The following is a 22,018-nucleotide window of genomic DNA, read 5'->3' on the forward strand; positions in this document are numbered from 1 at the left end:
ATTAAACAACCAGGAAGATTAAGCCAGATGCCTTGTGATACACAGAAGGATTCCAGACGGGTGTACACATTGTAGAATCTAGTCTCTATCATTCTGTATCTCACTCCCCTGAGACAGGGTCTCTCACTGAACCTAAAGTTCACTGTTTACACTATGCTGGCTGGTGAGAGGTCTTGGGATCTACCTATTTTATCTCTGCCACCTCCCCAACTAGTGCTGGGGTTACAGATACTCCATCCATGCCCAGCTTTTACGTGGGTTCTTGGGATTTAAATTTAGGTCCTCAGGCTTGTACAGCAAGAACTTATATACACTAAACCAACTTCTCAGCCCCATGTTTTATTTAAAAGAAAAAAAAAGCTGAAAGACCCAGTGTAAAAAGGAGCTGCGGGCTATGTTCCTGCTGCCCGGCTCCCAGCTGCCTGGCTAGCTTATGCCCCGAAATAACAACACACAAATTGTATTCTTTTAAACACTGCTTGGCCCATTAGCTCTAGCCTCTTACTGGCTAACTCTCACATCTTGATTAACCCATTTCTATTAATGAGTGTAGCACCACGAGGTGGTGGCTTACCGAGAAGGATCTTAACTGCATCCATCTTGGAGAGGATAGCTATGGTGTTGTGTCTCACTGCCTTCTTCTTCCCAGCATTCTGTTCTGTCTTCCCCCTACCTATGTTCTGACCTATCAGGCCAAGCAGTTTTCTTTATTAATCAACCAATGAAACAACAGATAAAGACACTCCCACATCAACCCAGCATGAACCATTTTTTCATCTTAACTCATTCTCTCATTAGCTTCTTCCCCACCTCTGTCTAAACCACTATTTAAGTCATAACCCTTGGTCAATACTCAAGTATTCATCAAATCACTCCTGCCACCCCTGCTGATGCTAACCAATGTTTACAACCAACAATATGCTTGAATGCAGCCAGAGCACAGAAAACCATTCACACCCCTCCCACTCCCACACACAAGCATCTTAGTCTCTATTCTGCTTCATGACCAAGCACTTACTCCATGAAAAGCAAAGATGTCATCCAGCCAATTAATATTTCTGTGAGAAAAGCCAGAAATATAAGAGGCCAACATGAAATCAAGCAACAAGTTGTTATTCAAATCCATCTGTGGCTCTCTTTTGATAGAATGATGTGGTCCTCTATGCTGAGAGCTCACAATATTAGCACATAGGCATTTAAGTGGAGCATCTATTTGGAAATCTCTACCTAGTGTATTTTAGACCCTGGGTACTTTTTTCTTTACCATTTTTTTCTAGTCATTTACCATATTTAGATTGTAGGTACACCCTGGAGAAAACAAAATTGGAAATGGGGTGGGGAATGGTGACTTCACCCATCACATTCCTAAACGGTTACTTAAAGAAGAAAGAAGAAAGTAATTTTTCTCTACCATCAATGAGAAGCAGGAAGAGGCCCGCCAAAGCTTGTCTAGCACAAGGCCAGCCCTAACTGACATGGCTCCACCTATCCCAATAAAAGAATGGGGAGCTATTCCTAGAGTCACATGTTAAAAGTGACAACTTTCAGTGTGCAAGGGGCACATAAATTACACTGTGTGCCTCTCTTCCAACTAAGGGCCCCTCATTCTGAAAACACTAGTATGTTCTTAATTACTCAAGTCGCAAACCCCAGAGTATCACAAGAAGAGGGGACCTGGATTCAAGTCCGTGGTTGACCTCTAACTAAACAAGGACCTTTCTGGGAATGTGGTCTATTCTCGAAATGGGAAGGCCATTTCCACTGCCTCCTAGAATTCTCAAAGGTGAAAGACTAACTGAATGATAAATATTAAAATCCTTTCTCTGACACCCTACCCATCTTAACTCTTCCTCCCATAGTCTATGGATACTCACCTACTCAACCCCCTCTCATTACTGATGCAAGAAGACCTTGTACCAATCCATTCTGGGAAACTTCCTGATTATGACAGAGGAGAGGATGGGTACAAAAGCCTACCTGTATCCCAGCATCCTCCCTGGTAAAGGAAATAAGGATGAAGTTACCAAAGACACTACATATGAAAGTCAAATACAGTGCCTGATACTTGAAAGATCCCAACAAATGTATAGTTGTACTGTTACTATCATCACCACTGATAATGGACACTATAAAATAATCCCACACTAGCTCAGAATTGAGTATAATAAAGGGTTATTTATTTAGAAGTAGACTTACAGATTACAGCCCTCTGCTCGAACAGGGAACAGGAACCAAATCCAGAAGCTGGGAAAGAGAGCAAGCACACACTTTACACTGGCATTTATAGTATAAGAGGCCATGCCCAAGTGGGCTAGTATCTTAAAGGCTACTAGCTGAAGGACTTCCCATAGCACCTCCCCGTTTTGTTTAAATAAAAGAGTTCTAAGTCTAATACAAAACTATACACAATAAGACCAAATATCAAGTATAAAAATTAGAATTACAACCAGGATAAACAATACCAAACCAGAAATATATGCTAAATGTTTCAATAATTATCTTATCCTGAGTCTAAGTCTTGTATTAGAAATAGCTTGGCCAAGTCATGAGAGGAAAGTACCTACAACTATCTAGTGTACAACCCCATTGAAGACCTGAAAAGGGAAATAATATTACTTGAGTAGATAGGAAGTGCCATCAAACAACTTCCAAAATGTGCAATAAATGACAGTGTCAACTGGTTACCTGGGCAACCAAACAAAGCCTCATTTTCAATGTTGGAGCAAACAGCTTTGGCTAAGGCATAGAATAACTAACAGACCATTTTCAGAGGCATTGGTTTATAAAGAAGCTGCTTGAAGCAAATGGCAAAACAGAGTAAAGCCATGTGGAAATTCCAAGCAGAGATAGAAGAGAAATAGGCAGAGTCATGGAGAAACCATGTAGCTGCCACAGGAGACAGATACCTCTGCAGAGAATGCCAAATCTTTGCTGGTAGGCCACGACCTTGTGGTGATGCACAGATTAATAATGGAGATGGGTTAGTTTAGGAGAGAAGAGCTACATAGAAACACACTTAAGCTATTGGTTTCTTTTTCTTTCTTTCTTTTTTTTTTTTTTTTTTTTTTTTGGTTTTTCAAGACAGAGTTTTTCTGTAGCTTTGGAGCCTGTCCTGGAACTAGCTCTTGTAGACCAGGCTGGCCTCGAACTCACAAAGATCCACCTGCCTCTGCCTCCCGAGTGCTGGGATTAAAGGTGTGTGCCACCACCGCCAGGCCAAATAATATAGCTTCTGTGTGGTTATTTCAGGTCTGAGTAGCTGAGAAGGAACAAACAGCCTCCAACAATACACCACTGTACACCATCAAAATGTTCATTATCAAAATGTACAGTCCCACAGGAAGACTTTCTCTTCTGATGGTGCAAGCAGCCCCCAGAACTCTATTTGGAAGGACAATATGGTCAATAGACTCCTTGTTAGATCCTTGAATACCTAAGTCTGTGTCAAAGTGAGAGAGACAAAATAGGCAGCATCAGTGAATAGTTGGCTTCGGAGCTCTCTTCCTGATAAGTAGGGGATATAGCATTCTGCATCCTTATGATAATCCCACCCCTGCCTTGGTGTGCCTTGCCACCCACTCCTACTTCCAAGAAACTACACAAATTATAAAGGAGCTTTGAAAATTCCAACACCTGAGCAAGTCTACTTCTGATGAATGATAATGATAAGGTTCCTATAGCAACCCTGGATTCTGGATTTGGGTTAAAGACATAGAAGGATCAATGGACACCTGGCTACTGGTAAAATGTCTTTAAATTGTACATGATTTATTTCTCTTCACTGTTACCAGCAAGTCCTAATCCTTCTACAGCCCATGCCCACATTAGGATGTTCACATACCAGTCAATTTTGATATTATGAGAGAGACTGTTGACTCCGTTTTCAACAAATTTAAAATCAGTGAGTAGCATTAAAAGTTTACATTCAAACAACCAGGATAAAACTTGATCTCCTGAATCCCAAACCAGTGCTCTTCAAGACTGCCACCACATCCTGAAACAGTGCTTCTAGTCTCTGTCACTCCAATCTACCTCTTTCCCTATTCTTGCTCACACTGAAGCACATACAATCTTGACTCTTACCTTTCCAGCTTCTAACACATCTTGGTTTGTTTCAACAAGCATTAAATGTTTGACTTGGCTCTCCAATTGAACTGTGCACTCTTTAAAATACAAAACGGGGTAGAGATTTTAGTATATCTTTGGGCCACCTGTTCAGTGATAATAGTATTAATCTACTAAAGTGATAAGATTAAGAATATGAAGTTTAGACTAGGGGGACAGTTCAGTTGGAAAAGTGCCTTCCTGAGTTCAATCCCCAGAAGCCAAGTCATAAACCATTTGTGCTGGCACGGGCTTTAATCTTAGTCCTGAATGTGATCTACGGCTTGCTTGGTGGTCAACATGCCTACTCCAATTAGCAAGTTCCAAACTCATGAAGCACTCTGCCTCAAGACAGACAGTATCTGTGGAATGATACCTGAAGTAGACTGTTTATTTTACTCATTTTACTCTTTTGGCCTTTGGGGAAATGGGGCACCCAGCTCCAAATAAATCACACACGCAGTTTATTCTTAGTTATGAATGTCCAGCCTTAGCTAGGCTTGTTTCTAGCCAGCTTTTCTTAACTTAAATTACCCCATCTATCTTTTGCCTCTGAGATATTTTTTCCTTTTCTTACTTCTGTAATCTAACTTTCACTTTTACTCCATGGCTGGCTGAGTGGCTGGCCCCTTCTTTTCTCACTCCTTGATTTCTCTTGCTCCGAGATCATCTTTCCCAGATTTCTCCTCCTATTTATTCTCTCTACCTGTCCTTTCTCTTGCCTTGTTATTGGCCACTCAGCTCTTTATCAGACCATTGGGTGTTTTGCACAGGAAAAAGAACTAAACAAATGTAATATAAAAGAATGCAACACATCATTGCATCATTAAAATAAATGTTCCACAGCATAAATCTAACAGGAGGGCCAGTTTTTGGTCCTGCCTGGCTAGCTTACACCCAAAATAATCACACAGAAATTATATTAATTAAATCATTGACAGACCCATTATTGGCTAACTCTCACAATTGATTTAACTCATTTCTAATAATCTGTATGTCACCACGAGATCATGGCTTACCAGGAAAGATTCTAACCAGCGTCAGTCTCAGGCAGAAGCTTCATGGTGTCTGCCAAGCTGCCCTTCTTCCCAGCATTTAGTTCTGTTTACTCCAACTACCTAATTCCACCCTATCAACTAGGCCAAGGCAGTTTCTTTAATAACCAATGAAAGCAACACAAATACAGAAGGACATCCTACACCACATAAACAAATGTAACATATCTTAAAAGAATATCCCACAAGTTGACCTCTGTACAAACAAGCATACATATCACATATATGAGAAAGAAAGACAAGAACAGAGAGAAGGAGGGAGGGAGGGAGGGAGGGAGAGAGAGAGAGAGAGAGAGAGAGAGAGAGAGAGAGAGAGAGAGAGAGAGAGAGGGAGGGAGGGAGGGATTAAGCTTTATAAACAGAGAGATAGGCTTGAATCCCTGTTTTGTTACTTTTTATCTGTGTGATTCTAATAAGGTTCTTTACCCTCTGTGTCTTCATTTCTTTCTGAATTTAATGAAATAACAGCACTTACAGGATTAAAGAGGGAATTAATCAAACCTTAAGTGATAAAACACTCATCTCTTGGAAACTCTATGTTATTTTCATCATTAATTATTATATATCAATATTATTAGTCATCATCATTATAATTTCACAGTTAATAAAACTTAAAAAGGTTCAGGGTCTTAGACTTATGTTAAATCAAATACAAGCACTGTAGCATTAGTCAGAAGGAATTCAAAGATAACACCTCATTTTCTCTTGTAGCCCTCCCTAGGTATAACACATAGGAAGTACCTAGAAAATTTCAGGAAAAGCTGAATATGAGATCTACTGAACCATCTGGTCAACCCCTTACACCTTGTCCAAACATAGTTCATCAGTATCATTCAGTGCAGAGTGGAAAACTACCCATGCCTACAGTAATGGATGTTTTATCACCACAGGACTGTGCCCCAGGATTCAAGGTCTACTAGGAATACACATATGCTCCATCAAAATTTGGTTTAGTGTCTCAGTGAAAACAGGAAGACACCACACCCCAGAGAATTGAAGGTATGTACCAGGGAGAAGATATTCAATGTAGAATGCTCTTGAGTGAATGCTGTCAGGAATCCAGAATTCCATTAGTAGGTATCTCCCTCAATATAAACAGAGAAAACTGCGGCCTGGAAAAGTAAAACTTATACATATGATCCAATGGAAACAGTGGGTGGAACCTCACCGGCTCCCTAGATTTCCTGCCACAAGCTGCTTTTCCTTGAACAGTACTCAAGGTCAAGCTTAGGCAGGACTGATGCAGAGAAAGTCCCAGACTCAGGGTTAGAAATATACATTCTGAAACTGAAGACTTCTATGCTTTCCATTCCTTTTCCCCTATTGTCAGGTCCACAAAGCATTCCTGATTTCAACCTATCTACTGACTGTTAGGAAGAGGTTAAGCCTTTACCCTGAGTGAAAGAGGAGCATACGGCTCTAATTCAGATGTCCTCAAACTATGGGTTGCATCACCTTTGGGAGTCAAAAGATGCTTTCACTTGGGTCACCTAAGACCATCAGAAAACACAAATATTTACATTATGATTCATAACAGTAGAAAATAACAGTTTTGAAGTAGGAACAAAGATAATTTTATGGTTGGAGGGTCATCACAACATGAGGAACTATTTTAAAGGGGTGCAACATTAGGAAGGTTGAGAACCACTGCTCTAGGTGTTTAAGGGCTTCATATAATATCACACAGAGAGTAAAGTTATTTCCAAACACAGGTGATAGAATTTCATAGCTCTAACTATTATACAAAACACCATGTACCACTATGATCCTCAACAGGTGTAGGGGTGTGTGGGGAAAAACAAAAAAAAAAAAACTTTGAAAACATTTTTATCACAGAATTGTGAAATTGAAATAAGCATTAAAATTAGTGCCTTTCCCACCATGCTGAATTGGAAAGAACTTGTTATTTGAAGTATACACACATAGACAGGGACTTTGTATCCTCAACATCAGCCTTGTGGCCGGCATTGAAAATTGACTGGATGTGGCTGTATGTATGTATGTGGGGGGTGGAAAGGATGGATGGACAGATAAGTGGATGAAGAATGGTGGGGAGATAGAGAGATGGATGGTAGATGGATGGACGGATGGATGGATGGTGGATGGATGGATGAATAATTTGAGCCTTTCCTTCTTTTCTTTGTTCCAGAGACTCTGGGACCATCAACAAAATCTCTCAGTTCAGCCATGGACATGAAGAAATGCTTGAAAGTGGAACTGGCCTCAACAGGTCCCAGCAAGCTCCCTCACAGAGAACAAAGACCCATCCACCCATACCCATCCCTGCCCCCACCCCCACCATCATGACCCAGATTGACTTTGTACCTGGATACTTCTCTTACATGCTAAAAGAGACCCAAGACCATAATGCAGACTCTTGGAGATTCAGCAGACTACCAAGGTACTCTGGAATTTACCAAAACCATCCATCTATACCAAACTAAGTAAGTAAAATAAAATATCATATTTAAGAATCTAAAAATTCTACAAAGCGGTGCTGATGAATGTAATTATTAATGTGCTTTTTAAAGACATACCTTGCCCTGGACACAAAAGACACAGCCACAGTGTCTTAACAAGTCAGGATGCCTTGTTAAGTATAAAACAATCTCTAAAATAAAAGTGACTATTAATTACTTTAGCAGTTGATTGCAAAAGATAAATAAATAAATCTTGTCCTGAGAGCTTCTACTACCCAGCCCTTGTTATGGCTCCAGACTGAAATTTCTCTATCCTCTCTCATCAGCCCCTTCCATCATGATCCCTATTTCTTAAAAAATGCAAAGTAAATCCCCACAGTGTTCTAATCAAATTCTCTTGCTCTCTTGAAGGACAACCTTTACAGAAAAGAGGTCACTTGATAAATTCCAGGAAAGCAAAAATAAAACATAATGAAAAACATAGTCTCATCATCAAGGCTAATTACAAAGGAAAAGTAAAGAGCTTTTCTCCCTCAAGTATGTGGTTTAAAAAAAAATCTTAAAAAAAGCAATCTAATAAAAATGAGCTATAGTTCTAGTCTGAATAGGAAAGAAGTATCTTGGGAGAGACAGTGGTACTTATAAAACCAAAGATTTTAGAAAGTCATTCATAAATTAACTGGTGATACATCTAAAAATAATGATGAGTCAACTAGATCTAAGACTCTGGAGAAGGTACTATGGGGCCCCACATTGAATCAGGTAGCACTGTACCCCTCGGCAAGTTTATGCTGGTCCAGCTGGTCTGGCTGACCTGGCTGGTCCTGGGATTATAAAAGCTGAAAGGCTGGAATATAGGAGACATTCTGGGAAGAGGATGATTTCTAGCCAAAGAGCCTCAGAGGTCTTTCTAGACAAGGAAGCACGGAAACTGACCTGGGAGGGTGGGTAGAACAATACACTGATAGAATCCTGTTTCCTGGCCATAACATTCTCTGGTTCCCTAATTTATCGGACAAGAGAATTCAAAGTCTGGAAAGCCCATTGCTCTTCACCCAGACTACTGTCAAGTTCACATCATTTCAGAGCACATGTGTTAAGACCCAGCTAAGAGTCAGTATTAAATCCAGTCTCGGGTGGGGAAGAATTCTATGTTATCAATGGTGGTGTCGACTGCACTGGAGAATGGCAAAGGAACTAGCAAAGTAATACCTTTGATGATTCTAGAAGACTAGTATGTGGGTCAGTAAAGTAAAGGAGAAGACCTACCCTCAGGGTGGACAGCACTGGTCAGTCACGTCAGGCTAGATGTAGCAAGTAAGTGGAAGGAACCGGGGTGATTGGCTTCTGAATCATCTTTCTGGATACATTTTGATGTAGCCCTTGGACACCAGGCTCCAGGTTTGATACCCCTAAACTCTGGAACTTACACCTTGAGCTCTGAGTCTCCCAGCTACTGGACTGAGTCAGCTACCAGCTTCCCAGGCTCTCTTGATTGTTTGCACAAGACGACCGTGGTACCTTGCACCCTCTGTGAGAATGAAAGCAAGTTGCCCAGTAAGTTCCCTCTTACAGATAAACACTACACTAATTACATTCTCTAGAGAACCGTGATCCTGAGAACCAGGATATCTATTATAGACAGTTCCTGAGAACCAGATTCACATGAGCATATCACTTTTCAAAGTGGGACAAGAGGAGATTCCTTACTTAGTCAGACAATGACTATTTGTTGCAGACCCATCTTGGAATACAACTTTGAATAAAGCAAAAACACATGACCTCACTGCATATTTTTACTCATTGAGTCTGTGTAATAACTAATACCATTAAGCATTACAACCCTCTCTCCTTGCTGACAGGAACTTGCAGTACATAAAAGATTAAGAGACACACACAACAAGTCAGAGGTGAGCATCAGCATGCTAAGAAATAGCCCCACACTATCACATCAGCACTGCTTGCCAAGGCAGGGCATCAGCCTATACTAGCACCAGTGGAGAAGGATGTATAAAGAATGGCCTCCACCTTTAGGAAAGGGTTAAGGCATTAGCACTAGAATAGAGCCAGGCTCACATAGAAAACATCTCAGAGGGTTCCAAACACAAGACTGACTAAAGAGTAGAAGTGGATGTATCTATCGGGAGTACAAGCACTTCTGGAAATGTTTACCTCTCAGCTACATATTCCTCCAAAAAAAGAGAAAGAACTGTTTCCAATTGAATGAGTTGGGAGACAAATCTAAGGAGTCACTTCCCTCTCGGGGACTTAGTGGGTTCAAATAAAGAGGATGAGAAGAAACTTGGTTGATCTCCCCAGCTCTGAGAAGTAACTAATAGAATAATCAATCTACTAGATGTCAGCAAACAATACCAGGCACAGAGAGAAAACTGTGAGAACTGCACAGTGGACCCATTTCCAGGTTCTGTAAAGAAAACACTCATGGGAGGAACTGAACAGAGCTGTGAGCCTGGAGCAGGCTAGTGTTTCTACTTTTAGTCCAGTGAAAGCAGGAAAGCTCTCTCACATAGCTGAACAATGGTGACTTGCAAAGGTTTCTGTGTGGATTTTAGAAAACAGATTTGAGAACACTTCACACTTTACCTGGCACAATATAGGCTGCACAAAGGACTTATGTGTTTCAATTTGCTTTTGGTGTTTTGCTTGCTTTTGTGATGTTAAGGATCAAACCCAGGGTCTTGTGGATGCTAACCAAGTGTTCTTTTCAGGGCTGCATTTCTTATGAATGTGGAGGCCAGATTTGGATACCCAGTGTCATCTTCGATCTTTCTCCAACATATATTTTGGGAAAAAATCTTTCAGTGAGTCCAGATATCATTGACTGGCTATCCAGGAACCTCTAGAAATCGCCATGTCTCTGCACACACACACACACACACACACACACACACCCTGCACAACAGTCATATACACACATCACCATGCCCATCTTCTATGTGAGGGCTGCTGATCCTGACTCTCAAGCTTGTACAAGGGCAAGTATTGTACTGACTGAGCCATCCCCACAGCCCCTAGATGTGTTTCCTTAGCGCAGATTGGGGGAATAGGAAAAGGTCCCTTTAAGACCAGCTGTCCAATAAGCCCATATGCCATTATCTTTCTGTTTTACTTGCATCCTCCAATTTTTGTTTTGCCGAAAGCATGCAGAAAAAAAAAAGTTAAAGTCACATAAAGTCAGGTTCAGAGGGCAGAAAGAGTACAGAGACCAGTGGAAGCTCCTTGCATGGGTCACATATGTCCTTTTTTCCAATCTGGCTGTGCTACCAAAAGAAGCAATGTTCCTCAAGGACAGCAGAAAATCGATTATGAGCTTTTGATACCCAGATAGTAAGGAGACCCCAAAAGACTGGAATTCAAAAGATGCAAGCAGTAAATATCCCCACTGGACACACAGTTGCAAGAAATCATGTGGTCCGAAGCACGGGAAGTTGAATGCACATCAGGGAAAAGAAGTGAAAGAAATGCTTACTTAAATCTTTCGCAGAGTGATTTAGAAGTGTCTGCCATTAGGACTTAGAGCTCTCCCAGACAAACAAAGCTCTTATTTTAAATAGAAATTGATGATCAATCGGGTAGGAAGGGAACCCTGGCCAATCACACAGCAGATCTTGCCTTGGTCGCAAGGCAGCATCTATTGTCAGGTCCTGGGCTTGATGAAGCATGCCGGCTCCAGAGATCTAGATTGGGGCCACAATACTGATGCTGGATAACTGTGCTTGTTGTTTTGAGAACAGTGCCTCAGGAGCCTTTAGCTAGAAAACAGTGGGCATAAGTCACAATTTAAGCTAAAGCCTTCACCTACTACTGTGGCCTCAAGTAGTACAAAGGGAATCCCCAGAAGACATCTGGAAGTTGTGTTAGTGGGACTCCAAGAAATTGCCTCGCTTAAAGGTTCATAGCCACTTCAGTCTTCATAGGTGCCACATTCGTATCCTTAACACTGGACAGCTCATCCAAGACCAGACATCGGAAACCTCTGGGTTTGGGAAGAGGATGTAACATCTAACGGAACAGAGAAAGACTCTCCCCACTATCCCTGGAAGCATGCTGGGAAGATGCAAGTCATCACTGAGGAAACAGCCTCTACGCCCATCAAGCAAAACCCACAGGACATCCCAGGGAAGGGGTCTACAGTATCTCCTGAGCAGTGGCCTGAGACAGCTCTAGCCTTGAGCAATACAGTTTTATGTTTTCTTCTTCTTTTTCTAGGATTGAAATGGGGATCCTCCTCCCTAGCAAGGTCATGGCTTCTCCTGACACAGCAACTGCCACCAGAGCCATGAGAGACAAAGCTAAATCCCACAAAAGGCAGTGTCAGGCCAGAGGCCAAATTTCAGCTCTGTTTTACATTTTCAGTGGCCACATGGTGTTACGCCTATACTTCATGTTACAAAGCAAAAGCTCTTTTTCATTAATATAGTAAGTCTATTAATAAATAAAGGCCAGCACATGGTCAAAATTAGCAGAAGTAAACATACCCACAATGTTAACGATGAGTAATGCTCCTCTTATAGCAAAATATGTATTACTGGTCAATGTGCCAGGCATTTGCTAATGAACTTTTTTTAATCTTTATTCTAACACAAGAGAAAGAGATAGGGGAGGGAGAGAGGAGAGGGTGTGTGTGTATTAAAGTCTGAACCCAGGATCTTATGTATACTAGTCAAGCGCCCTCCACTGAGCTCCATTCCCATGTTTTGTTTGCGTTGTAGCCTAGGTTGGCCTTGAACTCATCATCCTCATTCCTATCCCTCTCATTCTGAGATTACAGATGAGCATCATCATACTCAGAAAGATATAATCATCATCACCATCATCTCATTATTATTGTTATTTTATAAAAGACAAAAGTGAGACATATCAGTCAATAAATAAGTTTGCCCAAGCATGTTTCAAAAAAGCAGTTAGTAAATTTATTGCCCCAGGCTCTCCATAAGGCAAAGCTGCAACAAGAACATTGTCATAGACATATTAGAGATCAAGTACCACTCTTACATCCAAATGCTGTTTGATCTAAAGCTGAGCCCCAGTGTCAGCCTCACCCCACTCCTTTCTCAAGTAAGATTAACATAGCCTCCCTGTGTTAACTAAGAGAATGACGGGAATAAACATGGTGCAGAGTATGCTAGTGTTCTACTTTCAGTGCCTGCTGAGCCCAGCCACCAGCATTTGCCTCAAAACAGCACCCTGGTCATACCTGGATGATGCAATCTCCTTTTCTAAAAAACCTGAGAACCCAGTGAATTAACAGCTTTCAAAACATTGAAAATCATAGGCCTTAAAATTGAAGACACCAAAAGCACCCTGGGGTTCTGAGGTACCAAGAAATTGTCTGATTGCCAGTCCAACAAGACAAATACCTCCGGTCACCAGATAATACAGTATGTGTACAGGTAACAGACACTGTTGAGCCTCAGCTTCAGTGAGGACTGCAGGTTCCCTTGATTCTTTTTTTTTAAATATTTATTTATTTATTATGTATACAATATTCTGTCTGTGTGTACGCCTGTAGGCCAGAAGAGGGCATCAGATCTCATTACAGATGGTTGTGAGCCACCATGTGGTTGCTGGGAATTGAACTCAGGACCTTTGGAAGAGCAGGCAATGCTCTTAACCTCTGAGCAATCTCTCCAGCCCCCTCCCTTGATTCTTATACTGCCTGACAATAGCTCACAGACTAACAGATGCAGAGAGAAGAAAGGTGGGACCTTAGACAGGTCAGGGAGTTCCTTCAAATCAATGATGACGCTTTCAAGTTTTGTGCTCCCTGCATGTAAACAGATCCCTTTTAGATCAGTATCCGAAACTCTGTCAAATGTCTACAATGTCTCAAGGAGGACATGGAGGACCCTATTATCAGAAGGGATAAAGATTCAATGAGTATAATGATTACAATGAGTCTAAGCACAATATAGACACAGACAAGAGCTGAAGTGGGGAAGTCAGCGCTGACTGCATATTGCTAGTTCACTAGCAGCATGGGTACAATACCATTGGCCTTAAAGTCCAAAACATGCCAAACTCCCCTTGACTATTTCAAAAATGCATGCCTTGGAATTCCCTGAGAATAAGGCCAGTGCCTGTACATCACCATATCCCCTATGCCACACACAGATAAGAAACTAAAATGCTGTATTCACAGATGTGTGGATATTCGGTGAGTGAATGGGTAGGCAAGTGGATGATGTGTGCAGGAAGGTGAGCTGATGGATGGACGGACGGACGGACGGACGGACGGACGGAAGGACGAAAGCGAAATAATTGTCTTGAATTAGCAGAGGGAAGAGAGACATCTGGACTTAACTAGTCAATCAAAATCTACATATCAAGCCTTTCCCCAGAGGTCCTTGGCCACATCACCCCCATATTTATTCTCAGAAGCTAAAACATTCTTACCCTACACTTGCTGGGCCACAGGGCTGTGCTCATCTGTGGTCTCACCCTTTGGGTTCATCTTTCTGGCTTTCCTTCCATGTATCTCTCTTGATTACTTTCACCCAATTCTACTCCTAACCTGAATTCCTGGCCCTGCCTCATGTCACTTCATGGCTTCCAAATAAGCCATGTTTCATTCACAGTTCTCAGCACCATACGGAACACACTGAGGCAAGTCTGTATGCTAAAGTACTACTGACATCTGGTGTAAACAGACTGCAGTAGCTTTCACTTCCATCCAGAAGCACGATTTCTCTGCTCTCTACTCATAACCAGGCCTAGTGTGAAACTCCTGCGAACCCACCTCTGGAAAGGAAGGCTCAGCAAGGAACTGTAAATGTCATTAAACTCACAAGATCCAAGTTTTTTCCACCCAATGAAATTGCAGCCCAACTCAACTTAACCTTCTCTTCTTCCCATCTTAACCTTGAAATATTTTAACCATTACACAAAGTAGATTTTGTTTCATTTGTCAGGAAACATAATAGAACGTCCTGTGACGAATACTGGTTTTTTTTTTTCAAAGTGACATTGGCATAACTTCACCTAATGGAAAGAAATGTCTTCAATCTAAATGAGTCATGTGGTGGAGACAGTGCGTTTGAAAATCCGCATATGGTTTGACCCCTTTAGGAAGATCTGGAGAAGGGGAAAAAGAGCTATTCTGTTGATAGCTGACAAACAGAAGAATGAGACCTTCATTTCTGCAGCAAGATCTAATGCTGTGAACACAGAAAACAAAGAGAAACAAGGAACTGGTTAAAACCTCTGAGATTAGTTCACTCTGGGCAAGAACCGAGTCAAAATACTTCCTTGTTGTAAGATATAGGATAGATAATCTACAGAGCGGATAAGGTAGCCTGGCCCTTGTGAATTCACCCAGGGCTTTGAGATTTAAAACATTTAATCTATGTCTCTGGGTGGACCCAGAGCTTGATACATAGGAAACACTCAATTTTGGCAGTTATTACTATTTAAGGATAGCCTTGTAGGGATTGGTACTGTCCTATATGGTAGCACGACTCAGGTGTGACTTTTGAGATTTAATTTAAATGCAGTGTAAAACTTAGTTCCTCCTCACACAAGCTGCCTCGCAAAGATGTAGTAATTAGCTATAGCAGAGAGTGCACAGAAAGAGCCTTTCTAGAACACAGATGTTCTGCTCAGAACAATGGTTCAGAAATAAAGAAACAGCATGAGCTAGAGATTTGTGTGACTTCTATCCCAATTTCCTCATCTGTAAAAAAGAATATTGTAACCAAATTATTAGATACTATTGAGTATATCTGATGCACGAGTATTGTACACATGCAGCAGATGGTACCCTAGAACAGGGACAAATATATAGAGAAGTACAAGAACGACAAACAAGAAGATTATGGAACGTACTTCCCATGGGGTCAAGCACGCAGCTTGTAGCCGGTTAACTCTTCAACACATGATCAGGGCATCAACAATGCACTAGTCACTCTTCTAGGCAGCAGGGAGATGTAAAGAAGAAGAGTGTCGTTGTGAACTTAATGGTCTTAATAAAGATGCTGCCCTTGCTTATACAACTATATCAGCAACACATCCATTCTCCTACCCACTAATGCCTCCACCAACAGAACATGAAGATAAGAAGTAAAGTTACCTAAGATGGAGTACCTGACAAAAGGGCACTAGTTGACAGAGGTTTCTGTCCCACCTGGTCCCGCAACCATTCAGTTCCAAAGAAATACACAGAGGTCTATATTAACTATAAACTGGTTTTCCTATTAGCTCAGGCTTCTTATTAACTCTTACATCCTACATTAACCCATAATTCTTGTCTGTGTTAACCACATGGCTTGGTACCTTTTATCAGCAAGGCATTCTCATCTTGCTTCCTCTGTCTGGGTGATGACTGCAGACTGAGCCTTTCCTCTTCCCATAATTCTCCTGTTCTGGTTGGTCCACCTATAATTCCTGCCTGGCTATTGGCCAATCAGCATTTTATTAAAGCAACACAACTGACAAATCTTTACAGAGTAGAAGACCATTGTCCCACAGCAATGGGTGGGTGGGTGGACAAATGTATAGAGGAACAGACAGACAAGATGGGAGTAGAGCTGAAAATAGCTGAAGCAGTGACCTAAACTCCTGGGATCCAGGACTAAGTATCCCCTGGTAAGTGGATATGGCTAAACTGGGGCACTCTTGCCAGGCAACACTAATAAATAATAAAGCAGTCTGCAAACAGCATCACATATAAATGCTTCCTCACTGAGAGCAGAAATCTTGCAATCCAAATGACTGGGATACACATGCCCTTCATATCCAGCCCTTTGGCTTTTATTCTGGGATCTTCTCTGACTCAACCTGTCAGCTGGGGCTGCTCCCTAAGCTAAGGAACAAAACTCCCTTAGACTAGCCCTGGACAAACAGATTTTACTCATAGCCTGGGAAATCCTACCAAAACCTGGGCTCTCCTGTGACTTGAGCAGTAGATTAGGAAGATCTCTGCCAGGAAGCAAGTGCCTCAGTTACATTTCTTCCTTCCAAAATCCATAGCTCCTATCATTTGATTTGTAGCTGCCTGATATAACAAAGTAGGGCTGGGTCCATGCTGACACTCTGGATCTGTTCTTACCGACGGATAGCTTCCCCACATGATCACTAGTCCTCTAATCTTAGAGTCTCCTTTCATTTGATAAGGAAAGGCCACATTTACTTAACAATATTATCAGCAAGATTAAACGGCATCAATTAAAAGAGACCTACTAGTCGAGGCTGGGTACTTTATAAGGAAGATAAGGTTATTAGATCATAGTTTGGCAAGTTCAACAGCATGACACCAGCATGGAGCTATAAAATCCTTCTAGCTTCATCACAACATGGCAAATGGCGCCCTTTTAAAGCAAATGTGAGGTGGAAGTCAAAAGGATTCAAGAACTAGAGTTGTTAGAAAATAACCAATTCTCAAGAGAACACACTTGCTCTATGGAAAACTCACTTTAATCCTTTTTGAAGGCAACAGCCCAAGGGCATAGCACCTTTTAAAAATCCGCTCTTGAATGTTACCCCAATGTTCACAGAGCACTCGGATGAACAATCTTCTAGAACACAAACCCTTGGAAGTCACATTCAAAGTATATCCAAACATCAGTAGCTAATAACTCAAAATAAGCTAACACACATTCAATTCATTGAGACAGAGGAAAGAGGAGATATGGTCCAAGTTCTAGTGCTCACACAATCTACAGGCATCTGGTCTACCTGTGCTTCACTCGCCTTCACCAATCATTCACAAGAGGGGCCCCAGCCCAATCTTAACTATTCTCCCTGCAGTCCCTGGCACAACACTTTTCCAATTTTAACACAACTCATCCTACTTAAAGAGCACAATGTGTATGAAAAGACAGTACAAGAATCAGTCACATCTTTAATGCCCAAAATCTAAATTCCAAACAGTTACACAGGACAGTCATTCACAGATTTCAAGTGTTTACAGCAGGTGGGGACATTACCATGTAGTCCTGGAAACTGAGCAGGGAACTCATCTTACCAGAATAAATAACCATAGATTAAGGTAAAAATATTAGTGCTAAGTATGCTTCAAAGACACAAAATTAGATGATGTTTAAAGTTCTTTCTCTGCCTGATAGTCTACAGAGGTTCTTGCTAAGCTAGAAGGACAGGGTTATTTCCCAAGTGTCCTCATAGATCTCACCTTACACCCAACATCTTCCATGCTATGGTCTCCACTCGTAGTAACCCTTCATAGATCGTCCTTACTAGAGCCACAGGTCATTTCTGTCTCTCATATAAACCAAGTTTTTCCATTTAATCAACAATATATATTTTATTATATTCTGACTGCCCCAAGCCCTTGGTTGGGTAAAGCAGAAATCAACAATCTTTTCATATCCCTTGGGCTATGTATTTTCTGCATGTTTACTAGATATCCAGCTCAGTATACAGACATGACAATAATAACCCTGGCTGACTCTTCAAGGTATAAAAATGATTTCTGGGTCTTTAATGCATGTGAATCAATCTCAGAATTAAAAATGCTGCCATGGGACATGAACATGATTATGAAAAATACCAGTAATTCAGGACAGGAGTAGAATTATGGAGACAGAGACAAGAGAAACAGGGTCAAGAACTGGCTTACGAAGAAGAAGAATTTTAACAAGACATATAAAATAGGGAAGAAAGAGAGACCCCTGCATTTAGAATCCCATATTTCTGATCAGGGCTTCTCTGTCCAGCCCATCTATTCAGATATCTTTCTTTGTAGTTCAGACTGGTCTGGAACTCATTGTGAACTAGAACTCAGCCACAGCAATCCCCCTGCCTCTTCCTATTGAGTTGTGAGATTGGGCATGCATGATGCTCAGCTGTGGCTGACCTTTTTTAGATCCACTAAAGATCCCTGCAGTGCCCTCCCAAGTTTCTCAGTCCCTGGGCCGCTCTGTGCTTGATCTGACCCTTCAGCCTGTTTATGTTCCCAATTCCCTGGGCACTGACCCAAAACAGCACTCTCTAAGTCGGTATTAAGTATGGCAGGGCTAAAATTAGGGCTATTTCCACAGATATCTACACTTCTGTGGAGCAAAACTATTCAGCTCTTAAGTGGAATGAAAGTCAGGTTTCCATTCTGACTGCAAAGTAACTCTGGGATATGGTAAACCCAAACCAGTTCATGTGTGCCAGCACTTCTGAGCATTCCAAACCCCTTGGTCTACAAAACATCACATAGGTAAGGCAAGGAGGAATACAGCAACTTGGAACATTCCTGGGCTAACATGTGCCACCAGGACCTAAGTTTTCCTTCCTCATGCTAGAGGAAAGGAATTTCTTTCCACCCCATTCCAGAAAAACAAAGACTAAAGAATCCACTCCCCTGCAAGCCATCGTACCACTCAAAGTCAAGAGTTAAGAAACTCTTGAACTTGTTCAGAGAAACATCCCAGGACTGTGCAGCCAAAGATGAAGATGAAGTGACACCAGACCTACCTAGCACTGATCACCTCCTTCCTTCTAGGCTCTGTGCTCAGAGTTTCAGCACATAATATCTGCACCCAAGCTAGAGATATAGATGTGTATCCCCAAAGTAGGTATGTTAGAGCCAAACCATTAGCACTTCAGAATGTGACCTTATTTGGGAACAAGGTTACTGCAAATAAAATTTAGGTGAGAAATACAGGGATAGGATAGACCCTTAGACCACATGGCTGATGGTATAAGCAGTTACAGAGGGAAACATGGGGATAAGGCCTAGTGAAGCCATTGATGCCTTCACCAGTCAAGGAGCACAAAAGACAGCAGTAAGTCATAGGAGGCTAGCAAGACACAGGACCTAGGTGGTCCTGACAATTCTCTGAACTTAAGACTTTTGGCCCCTTTACTTGTGAGACAATAAATGTCTATGAGTCTGAGCCACCACTTTGAAGCACTTTATTAAGTCCAATTCCAGGAGACTCTCTGTCCTTGTTACAATGTCATGTGACCTAGGCTCTCACCAGCTAGATTTTCCATGAGGACAGTAAAGCCTCCTTTAACAACAAATAACACCAACAGTGATCCTGAATGCTTTATACATAGTAACTCATTTAATACTCAACAACCTGCTGGGTCTGGGGCATGTTATAGAAGAGGGAACTCATTCAGAGAAGTTAAGTATCTTGCTCAGTATCACAAGGTTGCATGTGATGAAATCTGAATTAAAGTCCAGACCCAGGATGTTCTTACCCAGCCATAACTGCCTAAGTCAAGAAGCAAGTGATTGATGGAGACTTACACTGGTGGTCGGACTCTTTCCATTTTGTATTTATTCTGCCTGCACAGAATGCTTTGCACTAGTAACCACACACACACACATATATACAGACACACATACACACACACACACACACACACACACAAACTGAATTAAACTGCAGTGGCTTCCACACATCTCATAATTTCAGCACCAGTCTATATGGTAACAGGGATTAGGAAAAGAACTTAAGCATCTCCAAGGTGGCAGAGGAAAACAGCCCACCTCTCACAATTTTTTTTTCTGTATCTGAAATTCAATTAACATTTAAGGTATACCTGTGATGCGCCAGCCCTGTGTCAGGAAAGTACACAAGTGACAGCCCCTGCTCACTCACCAGAAATTTTGGTTAAGAGTCAGAAATGAAGTTTGAACCCAGGTACGGTTGCAGCACAGTGTGGTTGAACTGAGATCAGCACAGAGAGAAGGGCTTCAGGGCAGGGCATGGAAACCTCAACCTTTCTTTTCCAAGACTGTCATGATGCAGGTATTCTTATACAGAATGCATCTCCCCTCTTCCGCCCTCTCTGAAACTTTTTTCCCAAAACAATGAGCTTTTTTTTTTCACTGAACAAATCACACTGAAGAGGTGAAGAAACTCAACATTAGACTAGAGATTATTGCTATATAATGAAGGACATAGAGTTTAGTTTATCAACTTTAGAAAATACTTAAGAGCAAAGCTAGATAAGTTTACAGCCCACCAGCAATGGTACTGTGGCAGTTAAATTCTTCAATACAAAGCAAATAGCACAGGGAAAGGTGGCGAAGATCTAGAAGTATCTGGAAGAGAAAGTATCAAATTACACAGCCATTATTATTACCTATGCAGAGAGCTGGTGTGACCATCATGAGAGCTATGTGGCACAGCAAAAATAACCAACACACCCTTAGACTTGACCATGCCTCCATCAGTGACCTCATTAAGTAGGCATTTGAGCATCTATGCCCTACAGAGTCTTTCTTAGAACATATGAGCAGAGGGCTTAGAGTCTTGCCCAGCACAGGGCAGACATGTAATTGATGTACTCAGTCTCCAAATAAGAGTTCAACATAGAGCCTGGAAAAACTAAAGGCGGTTGCCCTTCTCCTTCAGCACCACCATGGCCACCACCTTAAACTGTATTACTTATGTTCTTGAACCTGAGTTTCCACATGAAAGCACCCTACAATGTAAGAACTAAATGTTCAACAGAGGGCATCCAAAGGCCTCACCCACCTCCTGCTGGTAACTGGAGGAAGAGTCGGAGCAGAGTGAGAGGTAGCATCAAGAACTTCACATAACCTAAGAAAACAAGCCTTTTTCATTGAAGCCAATATATACATATCCACACACACACCCACACACAAAAGCTGGTCAACTCACCTCTGCCCAAGCTCCTCATAGAGCCCTGACAGTCCTTAAGGACAGAGACTTAGACACCTCTCTCAGCTAAGATGACAAGCTCCTAAGCAGAGAGAATCCACACAATTGAAGCACTCCTGCAGGTCTGACTACGTGTTTGGTGTTATTCTGCCCTGTCCACAAAAAGCCCTTGGATCAGTCTGAGTACTTCTTTTTTTAGTGCCTCCAACACTACATAGAAGCACGCCTAGAGAAGCAAGCAGGCACTCTTCCTGGATGAGAGACACATGGTAGAGTTTATTTGTGTCAACTTTTCTGAATAGTATAAAAGGGAACACAGGGCTGGAAACAAACTCACGGATACATCCGTTCATGGGGACCTTTCTGGGAAGCTGGAATGCAGATAGTAGTAAAATCTAGGTCTGAGCTAAGGGTCCTGACCCACACAGTCTTCCAGGGAATACAGAGCAAGTATGCTGGGCTCAGAGTTAGTTCTCTGTCTTCCTAGGATCCAGTCCCCACAGAACTGTGGCACTGAAACGGAAACTAGCTTTGATAGTCCTCCTCTACATTCCCACTGCACACTGCCCTCTGCCCTCCCATCACACTCCCCAAGCAGGCCCGAGATCACTGGTTTCTCCTCCTCTGCTGGCTGGATCCATCCTTTCCCATGTCACCTCTGACCCTGACATTTCTCTTCCTTTCCCACCTCCACCACCCCTCTTCTGGTTCTCTGTTTTCCTTGCTCCCCACAGGTCTTGTTTTTCTTGGCTGATCTGTTGCATTCTTAAGCTCCTATACCCCTGAGTATGGGCCACCAGGGAGTATAAAACAGTATAGCACTCATCAGGAC

At 41.9% G+C, this 22,018-nt stretch overlaps 1 protein-coding gene across 7 annotated transcripts in view; it reads right to left on the minus strand.

The window, feature by feature from the left end:
* The window catches only part of Large1 (LARGE xylosyl- and glucuronyltransferase 1), a 464,139-nt gene that overhangs the window by 405,531 nt on the left and 36,590 nt on the right, over positions 1–22,018 (minus strand). For 2 of the 7 annotated variants that reach the window (XM_075976476.1, XM_075976472.1), the window contains exon 2: positions 2,197–2,244. The exons of 4 other annotated variants lie outside the window; for them this stretch is intronic. The gene's annotated coding sequence lies outside the window, so the exon portion shown is untranslated. Of the gene's footprint in view, positions 1–2,196; positions 2,245–5,123; positions 5,215–22,018 lie in introns of those variants that run through there. One more of the 7 variants, XM_075976474.1, reaches the window with a different exon arrangement.

The sequence above is a fragment of the Microtus pennsylvanicus genome, chromosome 6 (genome assembly GCF_037038515.1).
Source record: "Microtus pennsylvanicus isolate mMicPen1 chromosome 6, mMicPen1.hap1, whole genome shotgun sequence".
Taxonomy (NCBI): domain Eukaryota; kingdom Metazoa; phylum Chordata; class Mammalia; order Rodentia; family Cricetidae; genus Microtus; species Microtus pennsylvanicus.